We start from the raw sequence: 12,566 nt of genomic DNA on the forward strand, positions 1-12,566 counted from the left end.
TATGAAATTATTTTATTCAAAGAACAATTGTATTTTACACAAGAGGATACATGAGATTTTTTATATACATGAATTAGAGACCTAGATAAAATAGGAGTAATCTTTTCTATAAATTAGGAGATAGTTTTAGAGATACGTTAGGATTCATAGTTGAACTTAAACACTACTTACACTCCCTCTCAAGCTGGGGAGTAAATATTGTGAAGACCCAGCTTGGATGTAATTTCGTCAAAGGTAATCCTTCGAAGTGCCTTGGTCACTATATCTGCTAGCTGGTTTTGTGAAGGGACGTAGTTTAGTTTCACAGTTCTGCCATTTACTTTTTCTACAATAAAATGTTTGTCGATCTCCACATGTTTTGTTCTGTCGTGGTGCACCAGATTCTTTGCAATGCTTATTGCAGATTTGCTGTCACTATGAAGTTCAAAATTATTGTTGTTGCACATCTCTAGTTTAGTTAAGAGTCTTTGTAGCCAAATTCCTTCACACATTCCGAGTGCTATCGCCCTATATTCTGTTTTTGCGCTGCTTCTAGAGACTACTGATTGTTTCTTGCTTCTCCATGTCACTAGGTTTCCCCACACAAATGAGCAATATCCCGTGGTTGACCTTCTATATGTTAATTCTCCAGCCCAACTTGAATCTGAGAAGATTTTAACTGTTCTGTATTCATGTTTTTTGAAAATCAACCCATGTCTTGGTGTCATCTTTAGATATCTTAAGATTCGATTAAATGCTTCCAGATGTTCTTCTCATGGATCATTCATGTATTGACTAATAATACTAATAGGAAAAACAATGTCAGGTCTAGTTAGAGATAGATAAATGAGTTTACCAACTATCCTCTGATAATGTTCATTGTTTACCGGGTTTTCATCTTTACTCAATTTCAAGTTAACTTCCATAGGAGTTTCCGAGGGCTTGCAGTTAGTCATTCCAGTTTCAGAAAGTAAGTCTAGAATATACCTTCTTTGATTTATGACAATTTCTTCTCGTGATCTCGCTACCTCCATGCCTAGGAAATATCTCAGAGTTCTCAAATCTTTGGTTTCAAACTCGTTTTCTAGTAATGTCTTCAACTTCTCGATTTCTACCAAGTCATCTCCCCGTTATGATGATATCATCAACGTAGACAATTAAGATTGACTTTTTCTTATCAGGAGCAGTTTTTACAAACAGAGTGTGATCAGATTGGCACTGTTTGTAGTTATTTTATATTAGTATCTTCGTGAATCTATCAAACCAATCTCGAGGTGATTGTTTTAGACCATATAATAATTTCAGTAATTTACATACCCGGTTATTTCCAAAATGAATTCATAGTGGAACTTGCATATAGACCTCTTCTTAAAGATTGTCATTGAGAAATACATTTTTTACTTCTAGTTGGTGAAGTATCCAATCCTTGTTCAATGCCACGAATAATAGAATCGAACAGTGTTAAGTTTTGCAACTGGAGCAAAGGTCTCCTGATAGTTAACTTCGTAAGTCTGAGTGAACCATTTTGCCACAAGTCTAGCCTTATATCTCTCAATTTTTCCATTTGCCTTGAATTTCACAATAAATACCCATTTGCAACCGACTGGTTTCTTGTCTTGAGGTAAATCAACAATGATCCAGGTTTTGTTGTTTTCTAGAGCTGAAATTTCTTCTTCAACTGCCTTATTCCATTCAAGACTTTTTAATGCCTCTTCTATGGTCTCTGGAATGTGAATATGATCAACTTGAGTTGTGAAAGTCTTAAAACCAAACATTAGTTTCCCATAAGCAACAAATTTACTAATATGATGAGTTGTACATCGTCTAACTCCCTTTCTTTGAGCAATTAGTAACTCACTAGTATCAATTACCACATCTAACTTACTTTGGTCACTATCTTCTTTGTCTGTCGATGGATTTAAATTTGGTTATGGCTCTTGACAATGCATTGGCTGCTGTGTAGAAGGTAAGGCTTGTTTGGGTAGTCTTTTGTAGATGAGAATATTGGTAGATGGTCTATGTGTTTTATGAGAGTCGATGAGATTAATGGATTGGTTTTCATTATCAGATGTGTTGGTATTAGGAGGTTATAGAGTGGTAGTTTTTTTAGTACAAGATGGGCTGATGGGTAACTCAGTAATAATCGATAAAAATTGAAATTCATACTCACTCTCCCCCTGGATTTCGGTTTTTGAGAAGAACGATTTATGTTCTTGAAAATGACATCCATAAATGTGAAGAACCATTTTGTAGAAGGAGAGTAACAACGATAACCTTTCTGATGGGATGAATAACCAACAAAGACACACTGAATTGCCCGAGGATCAAGTTTAGATTTATGAGGATTGTGGTTGTAATCACCATTTTCACCTTGATAGCAACCCTTCCACGTTGCAGCTCCACCTGAAGGTTCCAGCAGCTTCCAAAGAAACACCAGCTGTCCCTCCACAACAGCAATGTTCCATTAGTTTCCATCACCTCACCAGTTGTCCCTCCACACCGACAGTAACCCGTGGTTACCCTTTTGTCAATGACATTGCGCCAACAACAACCACCCAACTGGTTTCCTCTCCCGCCAGCAATGCAAGGTTCTAGATCAAATCATCACAAAAAAATCAGATTTTTATGTAATAAGGGTTAATCTATAAAACCCAAGAGTATTGTAATCTTTTGAAAGGACCCCGATCCAAAATAGAACCAAACAATTGTAACAAAGGATTTTTTTCTCTAATTCTTCAAAGCAGCAATACAATAGCAGAAATTACATTTCTAAGGTTTCCTCTTTGAATATGTTATTATTATTATTATTATTATTATTATTTTATTTTTCAAACTAGAGTAGCAGTATTAAAAAAAAGACGAACAGGGGATTTGAAATAATAAAAAAAAGGAAGAGGAGTGAGAGTTTACCTTCAATGGTTACCTCGCCGGAGCCTCAGATCAATGGATGGTATAATTTAGGGTTGAGTGGCTGAAAGATAGTAGTATAGTTTGGGGTTCTTTTTTTTATTTTTTTTGATTTAAAAGAGAGATAGGGGCTGGGTTGTCGTTTGGTTTCCGTTGAATGGAAAGAATGTACCTGGTCAGAGCGTAACGACCACCAAATCGGTGGCCAGTGTTGGTGAGCTCTTTCTGTTTAAGCTACGCCAAAATGAGGATGAGAAAAGAGAGAAGAAGAAAGGGCTGGAGAGATAGTGTGAACACGGGGAAGAGGGTATTGTTTTAGGAATATATTAAAGTTTGGGTTATATCCCCTCAAGCCCCTCTAGTTTAGCTGCATATTTTCATTTGGATGATTAATTTTGGGGTAATCACCCTTTTAGTCATTCTTTACCACGTTTTGCATATACATGTATGTGTTATTATAAATATATATATATATATACGTATTATATAAGTGTTTATAACACTTTTATAAATATTGTGCAATCTATATAATATAAATAGTGTTATATATATAGGAATATTAAATATATGTTATACGTATGTTAATATACATATGTACATGCTTAAATATGTTGGTTTTTCTTTTATTTTTCTATGAATTTATATATTAGAAAGTTTACATTTTATTTTAAATGATATGCCTTTAATTTGATTTTTCATTTCATTTTATTTGTCTATAGTAAATACTTTCCCATATGTATATGTATATATATATATATATATAATTTAATATAAATTATTTTAATCATGTTTTAATATTTATTTATTTTTCAATATTAAGAAAATGTCAGTCTTAATGCAACTAGATGTTCTATTATGGTATTTTAAAAATAAATAAATATCTTATTTATAAAAATATAAAAATAAATATATTTTCTTAAAAATTACTAATAAATTTGAAATAATAGGATTATAAATTAAATATATTGTTGAATTCTTAAATTTCCAATAATAGAGACAACTTATAATTAATAAGTACTAATTTTGGGCTTAATAGGGGTGCTAATCCTTCCCTAAATATAACCGACCACGAACCCTTTTTATTAATAAAAAGAATGAATTTTTGGTTATACGCAAGATCGGTTTATCTTTTAAATTATATTTTCTTAAAAACTATTTTAAAAGATTGTTTTTAGGTATTTGACCTACCTAACCCAAAAAGGTCAATGGCGACTCCCAAAATATTTTTTAAATCAAAATCATTTATTTATTCATTTTATTTTTCCTGCCAAGAAAAAAATTCGTGCCCGGACGAAAACTGGTTACGACAGCTTGGCGACTCCACTGGGGACCGTCAAACTTTAAAATTAATTATAAATTGTCTCTATTAATTAGAAATTAAAAATTCATTTATTTAATTTTTAATTCTTTCAAATTTTTATTACTTTTGATTTTCATAATATTCATTATATTTTTTTTTAATTTTACTTTATTTTCAGATATTAAATTTTATTATTTATTGTCTGTCAAAGGTTTAAATATTTCTCCTCACACACAACACTTGCATTGCATAACATAAGCTTTCTAATCAAGTTTGTCCCTTTTATGTAGGAGTGAAAGCGTCGTCTTCGTGAGAATTTATTCTCCGTGTCAGACCTAGCAAGTAACTTTCGGGGTTCATATGCTCTATGTCTTTGTGAGAATTTATTCTCCGTGTCAGGCATAGAGAAGTGTATCCCCTCGAATTGAACTCGGTTTGCTTAAGTCTGTAATGGACTAGGATTGAGGGTTTGACAGCCCAAGGGGGCATCAACAAGGATAATTCGAGTACCTTTACTCCTAGAACTGAAACCCTGCATATAATAAACCCTAGAAATTCACCTGATCTAAGACAGTACTGAACCTCTGTTCATAGGTATACACAAAGGAGAAATAAGCTCTAGCTTTTAATTTATTTAATTTATTTTTCTCTCTGAATAAATGCCTGCGAATTAGTAATCATGTCGTTAGGTTAAATTTTCCAAACAAAGCATGAAACTAGAAAGCATGAGGTTAGGATTTATACCTTGATAGATATAAATTTTTCTTTCCATTAGTTGGTACTAACTATTCTATTTTTTTCTTATTTTTTTTCTTCATGCATGTTACATTGCTCTAAACTTGTTTATATTGATTTCCTTTGTTTGCATTGCACAATCATGGCATAATCAAAAGGTGTTGACTTGAAAGACTGTTCATCATATTGGAAAGAAATCGTAAATGGACAAAAAGTTTTATGATCAAACAAAATATGATGCGGCCAAGAAAAGGCATCCTGAGGGAATTTCGAGGATAGAAGAGAGCTATACACCTAGAGATCATGTGTCCATTAAGGAGCAAGACGAGATACGAGAAATAAGAGAGCAGATGACCAAAATAATGGATAGAATATCTGTTTTGGACAAAGAAAAAGAAACCCCTGCACAGAAAGAGAGAGAGCTCAATGAACCTAACTCTGCAATGTCAGATACACAAAGGACTTCTGATCTTAACCAGTTTGAGAAATTACAAACAATCCTCATTCGTATTCACAAATCGTCTGGAGATACCGAAGAAATAATGACCACTGTAAAAGCTCCCAGAGAAGAGAAGAAATCATGTAACCTGAAATCATCGAAGTTTAGTCTGCTCCCGACGTCTAAAGCTCAATCTAAGACAAAAAGTGGTTCTCATTTTGATGCTATCCCTATATCATATAAAAAGTTATATGAGAAGCTACTTGAAGCACGAGAAGTGGCTCCATGCTGTATAAAATCATTCCAACCTCCGTATCCAAATTGGTATGACATCAACGTTTATTGTGAATATCATGCCGGAGCTCAAGGACATATAATTGAGAATTGTCTTGCTTTCAAACATCGAGTCCAAAGACTTTTGGATCAGGGAGCCTTACAGTTTATGATAAATGATCAACCTAGTTTAGTAACTGAAGATCCTGCCAGATCAACACCAAATGTATTCAAAGGTAAGGGCATCAGGAGGGACGTCCAAAAGGAAGAAGATTTGCTGAGATTCGAAGCTCAAATACGTCATTTGAAGTATCAAAACAAGGAATTGAGCACCAAAATGAAAAACATGCATGAAGATTTCCAAAAGATCAGTCAAGCCTTTCGAAATGCTGGCATAGGAAACACCCTAGAAGAGTGGATCACAGGGGTCACCAAGCTGAAAAAGAACTGTAACATATATGAAGGTCGAGCCAAGAAGTTTTATCATAATTCACGAGTTGCAGAAGAAAGACGCAATGCATCTATCAGTGAATTGAAAAGATGTCAAGTCGAAAATCAAGTGTTGAATAGTGCTATGACCAACATGGAAGCATCATATCAGATCCATCAGCATGAGATTGATACTGAATTAGAGGCCACTATAGACAAGAACAAGACATTGAAGAAATGTTTAGATGATTATGGAGATCTTGTACGAGAACTTTTTGAACACAAAGATTCTCTCATAAGAAAAAAATGAACAACATTGTTTACAACTTCGAGAATTGACACAAAGGATGAAGGAAAAAGATAATGTCATGAATGAAGCTGCTGCTCAAGCAAACAATGTGGCTCATAAGCTGGTGGACTTAGCTGGCTTCACGAGAGAATTAAAGCAGATGGATAACTCCACTCCTGAGTATGAGTGGAAGTTAGTTTGGATTTTAAGTGAAATAGAGAAATTAGGAGTGAAAGTTATTCCCTGCATGTAAAAGTTTTGTTTGATGTACCGAAACTTTTGTGTTCAATGAAATCTGTTCTAAGATGATCACTCTTGAGTAAACACCTTTTCATATATGCATTTTCATTTTGCATCTTTGCATTCATACTTTTATGTTTGCCTTTGAATTGCACATTTTGCATTCTTATTTTTCCATTTATGCATTTTTCACATTTTTATTTAAGTACTGTTATGTACTTTAATTATAAAAACATGTAAATAATTCATGAAAGGATCTGTAACAGTAAAAACCAAGACCATTCATTCATATTACTTTACTATCGTCATGAAAACAATGGAGCAATCTTATAAGGGACTACAAGACCAGTGGCCAGAACAATTGACAGGGTTACCTCGGGATACAAGGAAAGAAGCGTCAGATTCAGTACCAGATGGATCATATCAAATTATTCAGGGAATGAAATCTGATAAAGAAGAGATAACTGCTAAAGAGAAATCGTGCTATCAGATTGAAGAGTCGAGAAAGATAACATACCCTGGGGCATCCCACTCAAACCCAAATAATAGCCTCATTAATTATTCACAATATGAGGAGAGAGTCAAGAGGACAGAGAAAGCAATCAGAAACATGAAAGATGTTAGTGCCCACAACAAAGAATTAGAAGCAAGAGAGCTCAGCTTGGTTCCAGATTTGATTATTCCCCATGAATTCAAAATGCATGATTTTGAGAAATATGATGGCACCAGTTGTCCCTTAATCCATTTGAGAATGTTTTGCAGAAAAATGGAAGGATATTTGAGTTCTGATGATCTATTAATTCACTCTTTCCATGATAGTCTTGTTGGCCCAATAGTAGTTTGGTACAATCAGTTGACCCAAGAACAGGTCAAGAGATGGGTAGATCTAGCTGATGCATTTTTGGGACAATATCGGTATGTTAAAGGCTTAGCTCCAACACGTATGGATCTTCGAAGAGTAAAGAAGAAAACCAATGAAAGATTTCAAGAATATGCCTTAAGATGGAGAGGAGTGGCATCATAAGTTCAACCTCCCATGTTAGAAGAAGAGATATCACATATGTTTATGGATTCCATTCCCGCTCCTTTCTGCGAGTTAATGCAGGCAAATCCGACGAAGGAATTCAAGAATCTTATGACAAGTGGAGATTTAATTGAGAATGTAATCAGTGAAGGAAACTCAAAAGTCACATCCAATAGCCTGATTGATCAGAGAGCTAAAGTTGGTAATGTGAATGAGTACCACATCCAAAGTCCCCGTAATTGCAAAAGAAAAGGAGTAAATAGTTGTTCAGATCGACCAAAGAAAGTCATGCGATCAAGAAATACTTTGGAGGTGTTCCAAACCTCCATTTCAGGCTTGTACCCGCATTTGATTAAAGGTCAATACATCACACCAAGACCAACGAAAGTGACACCAAACCCTTCTGCTCATAGCTATGATCAAGATAGTGTTTGTAATTTCCACTTGGGGGTATCTGGACACTCTATTGGCAATTGTAGGCCACTGTTGAAAGAAATTGAGATGCTTGTTGACAAAGGGGTTTTGACACAAGAAATGATCAAGAAATGGGGGGCAAATGAGGACAAGAACTATGTTCTAATTGCACACCCAACATTAGAGAAGTAATGATGCATAAACAAGTGGAAGTGTTATCTACCACTGTAGTACCTTTCTATTTTCAGCATCTTGTTTGAACTTGTTTTTTTTCGTTCCTTTCTCCACTTTTTGTGCAATAAATAAATTTGTGTTGCTTTTAAGGTTATGAGCATTGAATCAATTTTGTAATCTTGCAGTTCTTTGAATATCAACTGGATTAAAAATTCTGCATGATTAGAGTTGTAATCTTTGACAAAATATCAAGATTGAAAACCAGAAAAACAAGGACCCTTGACCTTGCCCCAGAAGAAATACACCCAAACAATATCCTATTACAAATATGAGATAGCATTCTCCAATTGAAAGACATTACAAAAGGCTTGGTATTTATATATAGGAGCGTACAACATGGGGCATCATTGGTGTATTACATTACAAAACCGACTAGAGTATTTTTCTATTGATGACATTCGATGATGAGCGTAATTTTTACAAATAGGTAAATCTAGTTTAAGTCAGTTGCTTGGGAATTGAACCCTAACGAAGAGATTTTCTGACTTCCACCAAAACACCTAGGCTATAACAGGTTCTTCTTAACAAGCTTAAGAAATTGGATTTAGATACGCTTGTGATACAATAAAGCTTGAGTTATCCCCCTAAAGCAATTGGTTAATAGCCCTGGCTTTATGGATAATATTCAACTAGTCTGTTATGTTGAGTTATCCCCCTAAAGTAATTGGTTAATAGCCCCGGCTTTATGGATAATATTCAGCTAACCTATTATATTATTATATGCAATAAAGTTGTCCCTCTAGAGCAATTGGTTAATAGCCCTGAGTTTATGGATAAGTTTCAATTAACCTGATAAAGGTGATATACAATAAAGCTGAATTCAGCTAGCCAAAGTGGCAAATGTGTTAACAAATGGACTAAGGGAGTTACGAAACACCTGTTATAGTCAACTTCACACAATCACTCAGAAATTTCATTTTTAGACCGATATTTTTACACTACTTTGATTAGATGAGTCTAAATGAAAGATTCCAGAGAATTGAAATGGAAGGAATCTAGAATGTCTAGTGATTGACAATCCTAGTTGCGTCATTTTGTACGTATCCGTTTAAAATACCAAGTCCTCAAAGTGAGACATGTGACAAAGTTCACAAAGAGCGAGAGATGAGTGACATCTTAAATAGATGTAACCATAGAAAATAGGAAGGCCATCCTGAAACCAAACCAAATCTTGATACTTGTCAAAGAATTATAATTCTCAAACATTACAGAGTTGTTGATTCTTTTGATATTCTTTGAATTCATGCTTATGATTTGATTTTATTGTGAACCTGAGAAGGGCATTACTTTTCAAAATTCTTTCATTCTTTAATAAAGAAAGGAGAAAAAACATTTTTAAACAGGACAGTCTTAAATGAGGAAGGTCCTTGAAGCAATTGTTGCTTATTCTACCTCTGTTGTAGAAAAAGAATGAATGAGGCCAGAATAATGAAACACTTCACATTTTTGAAGGAAAGTGGTCCAAAAAGCCAGAAAGTCTGGAGAATTAAACTTGTGACACTCTCCTATAACATCATTAGCAATTCATCAAGAAAGATTATCACTTATCTCATGTTAAAGGTGATAAGCATCACCAGACTAATTATTTTCCCCAGCCATCAATCCATGTCTCTAGCAGATTCTCCAATCACAGGGTCATAAGTCCCATTAAGTGTATTATGGGAATGAACAAGTCACCACTTTCACTCTGGTTATACTGTGATACTGTTCTCAAGTCTTGGTACATCATTGCTACTTCTTCCATGTCGATCATTTTCCTTGTCAGGATTATATCCATTATGTCATTCAGAATATTGTTGAACTTAAATAAGACATTGGAACAGATTCTACACTTGTATGCCTTTCATATTGGGTAACATTAGTTACAGGATTCCAAAAGTAAAGATAACCAGTTTTACCATCAACTAAACCCTTCCATGGTTCGGGAAAAGTGAGATATAGTAGTGAATATCTTGAAACAACAAAAGAGACAGTCACTCTAGTAGTCATTCCAAGAAAATGCACAAATAAAAATCTTCTAGTTTATCCCTATGATGTTTATTTCTTCCAGTAAGGTTGTTACACTGGATGCCACCAACAACAAGGTCGAGTCCGTTAAATCTACTCATCAATTGCTCCAAACGATCACATTCAGTTCTTGAACATTTCAAGGATATGCCAAGACAGTAAAAGGCAACATCTGCATCACTGATTCCAGAGAAAAAAGACAGAACATTGATACCACCTGGGAACATATCTTTAGCAGATCCTCCTCCTCGTGTATGGTTTTTAGGGAAACCTAGAAGCATTTCCACCTCATTAGGTTCAAGAGGAGCAACTTTATTCCTTCCAACCCATACCAGATTCCATTTTCGGCAATCATCAAGAACATACTTCTGGACACTCGAAGGTGACTCATCATAAGCTTCAAGAGCCTTACGGATCCTTTTTGTCAATTTGGCACTTCCTGTATATATTTGTAAACAGTTGAACTTTGTTCTGGGAGCCCAGAAAGGCCACCATTTTGTGTCAATGAAAAAGCATCATGCATGGCGCAAGGAGGAAGCAGAATAAAAGGAAATCTGTTCTCAATTGGCAGATTATGAATATAGCTTATTTTCCGTGCAGCAGCATAAAAATACTTCAAATCTACAAATTCTGGATTTACATCGTATAAGTACCATGCCATTTCAGTCCAAGCACCAACTGGAGCAAGTGCCACGTTCTCATAGTAGAAATAAGGAGACTCAATAGCATCTTCTGGAAGTATTCTTTGAGTTATCTGATCTGGTTTGGTATGAACCCCAAAACCAATTATTGGATTTGAAAGATGAATTTGCTCATAGTAGAAATAAGGAGACCCAATAGCATCTTCTGGAAGTGTTCTTTGAGTTATCTGATCTGGTTTGGTATGAACCCCAAAACCAATCATTGGATTTGAAAGATGAATTTGATAATAGTCTTCATTAAGAAGCTTCTTTTCAAGCTTCCTCTACTTCTTCCTTTTAAAAAAAATCATAACCCGAGTTTTGCCTTTTCTTGTAATTAGGATCATTGCATAATGACTTCTTATCTTCTCCTGATAGAAGTGCGTTAGCAGCCTTAGCCATTTGAGCAGCACATATAAAATCTGTCAACTCTACAATTGATGAATTTAGATCACATATCTCCATGGCTATTGAAGCCTCAGCCTCTGAGTACCCCATTTTCGTCAAGTATAACAGTTTATTCTCCTCATCAGAATCAGAATTCATGATTTCCTCAGTATCAGAAGAACTATCAATATCTGTGAAATCATCCTGAAAGATTGCTTCATAATCAGATGAGTAGTTATCAGAATCAACATGTTGCATGGAAAAATATATTCTAGAAATAGCCTTCACTGAAAAAAGGTTCATTGTGTCAGCCTGAAATGAGTTACTAAACGATTTATACCGCTCTGTCCAACTAGATCCTTCCAGATCCAAGAAGTGGGCACCTCATTCAGAAGAGGCACATATCTCAGTCATTTTCGTCAGAATGATTGAGCACTTCGTAAGTTTGTGACAACATGAAGAGATTTCCTCAAGTTACTTGACAACTGCTGTTTAGTGAAACCAGAATGAGAGTATTCAAGATAAACATATTTGAGGCACGAATAAAGCTACAAGTACCCACAACAGTACATTGTCAAAATTGAACCTCGTGGGGATCACGATATTGAAATCAAACAAACATTGGAAGTAAGCCTTACAGTTTAGAAGGTTGGGGGCATTCTAAAGGTCCAATTCAGACAGATTCATGCGGGACATCTTGAAAACCCATTTCAAACAGAAATAGAATAATGGGACATTTTGGGTATTCTTGGAGGCTCATTTCAACCAGAAATAGAATGTTGGAACATTTTGAAGGTTACTTCAGACAGATCCATATGGGGCATTTTGAAGTCTCGGATTAACAAGAAGTAAATATTGGGGCATGCTGAAAGCTCCTTTCAAATCAGAATCAGGAATATTGATGTATTTTGAACGTTTGTATTAGCAAATGTTGGGGCATATCGAAAGCCCATTTCAGTCAGAAATGATTCATGTGGGGCATTCTGAGGGCCCACGTCAGTATAAATATTTGGGCATTTTGAAAGCTCACATCAACAAGAAGTAAATATTGGGGTATGCTGAAAACCTATTTCAATCATAATCAGGAACATTGACGCATTTTGAATGTTTACGTCAACAAATGTTGGGGCTTACTGCAAGCCCATTTCAATCAATTGGAATGTTGACACATTTTGAACGTTTGTATTAGCCAATGTTGGGGCACACTGAAGGCCCACATCGTCATGTGT

Source organism: Hibiscus syriacus, unplaced genomic scaffold (genome assembly GCF_006381635.1).
Source record: "Hibiscus syriacus cultivar Baekdansim isolate YM2019G1 unplaced genomic scaffold, ASM638163v2 tig00111644_pilon, whole genome shotgun sequence".
In the NCBI taxonomy this organism is placed as follows: Eukaryota; Viridiplantae; Streptophyta; class Magnoliopsida; order Malvales; family Malvaceae; genus Hibiscus; species Hibiscus syriacus.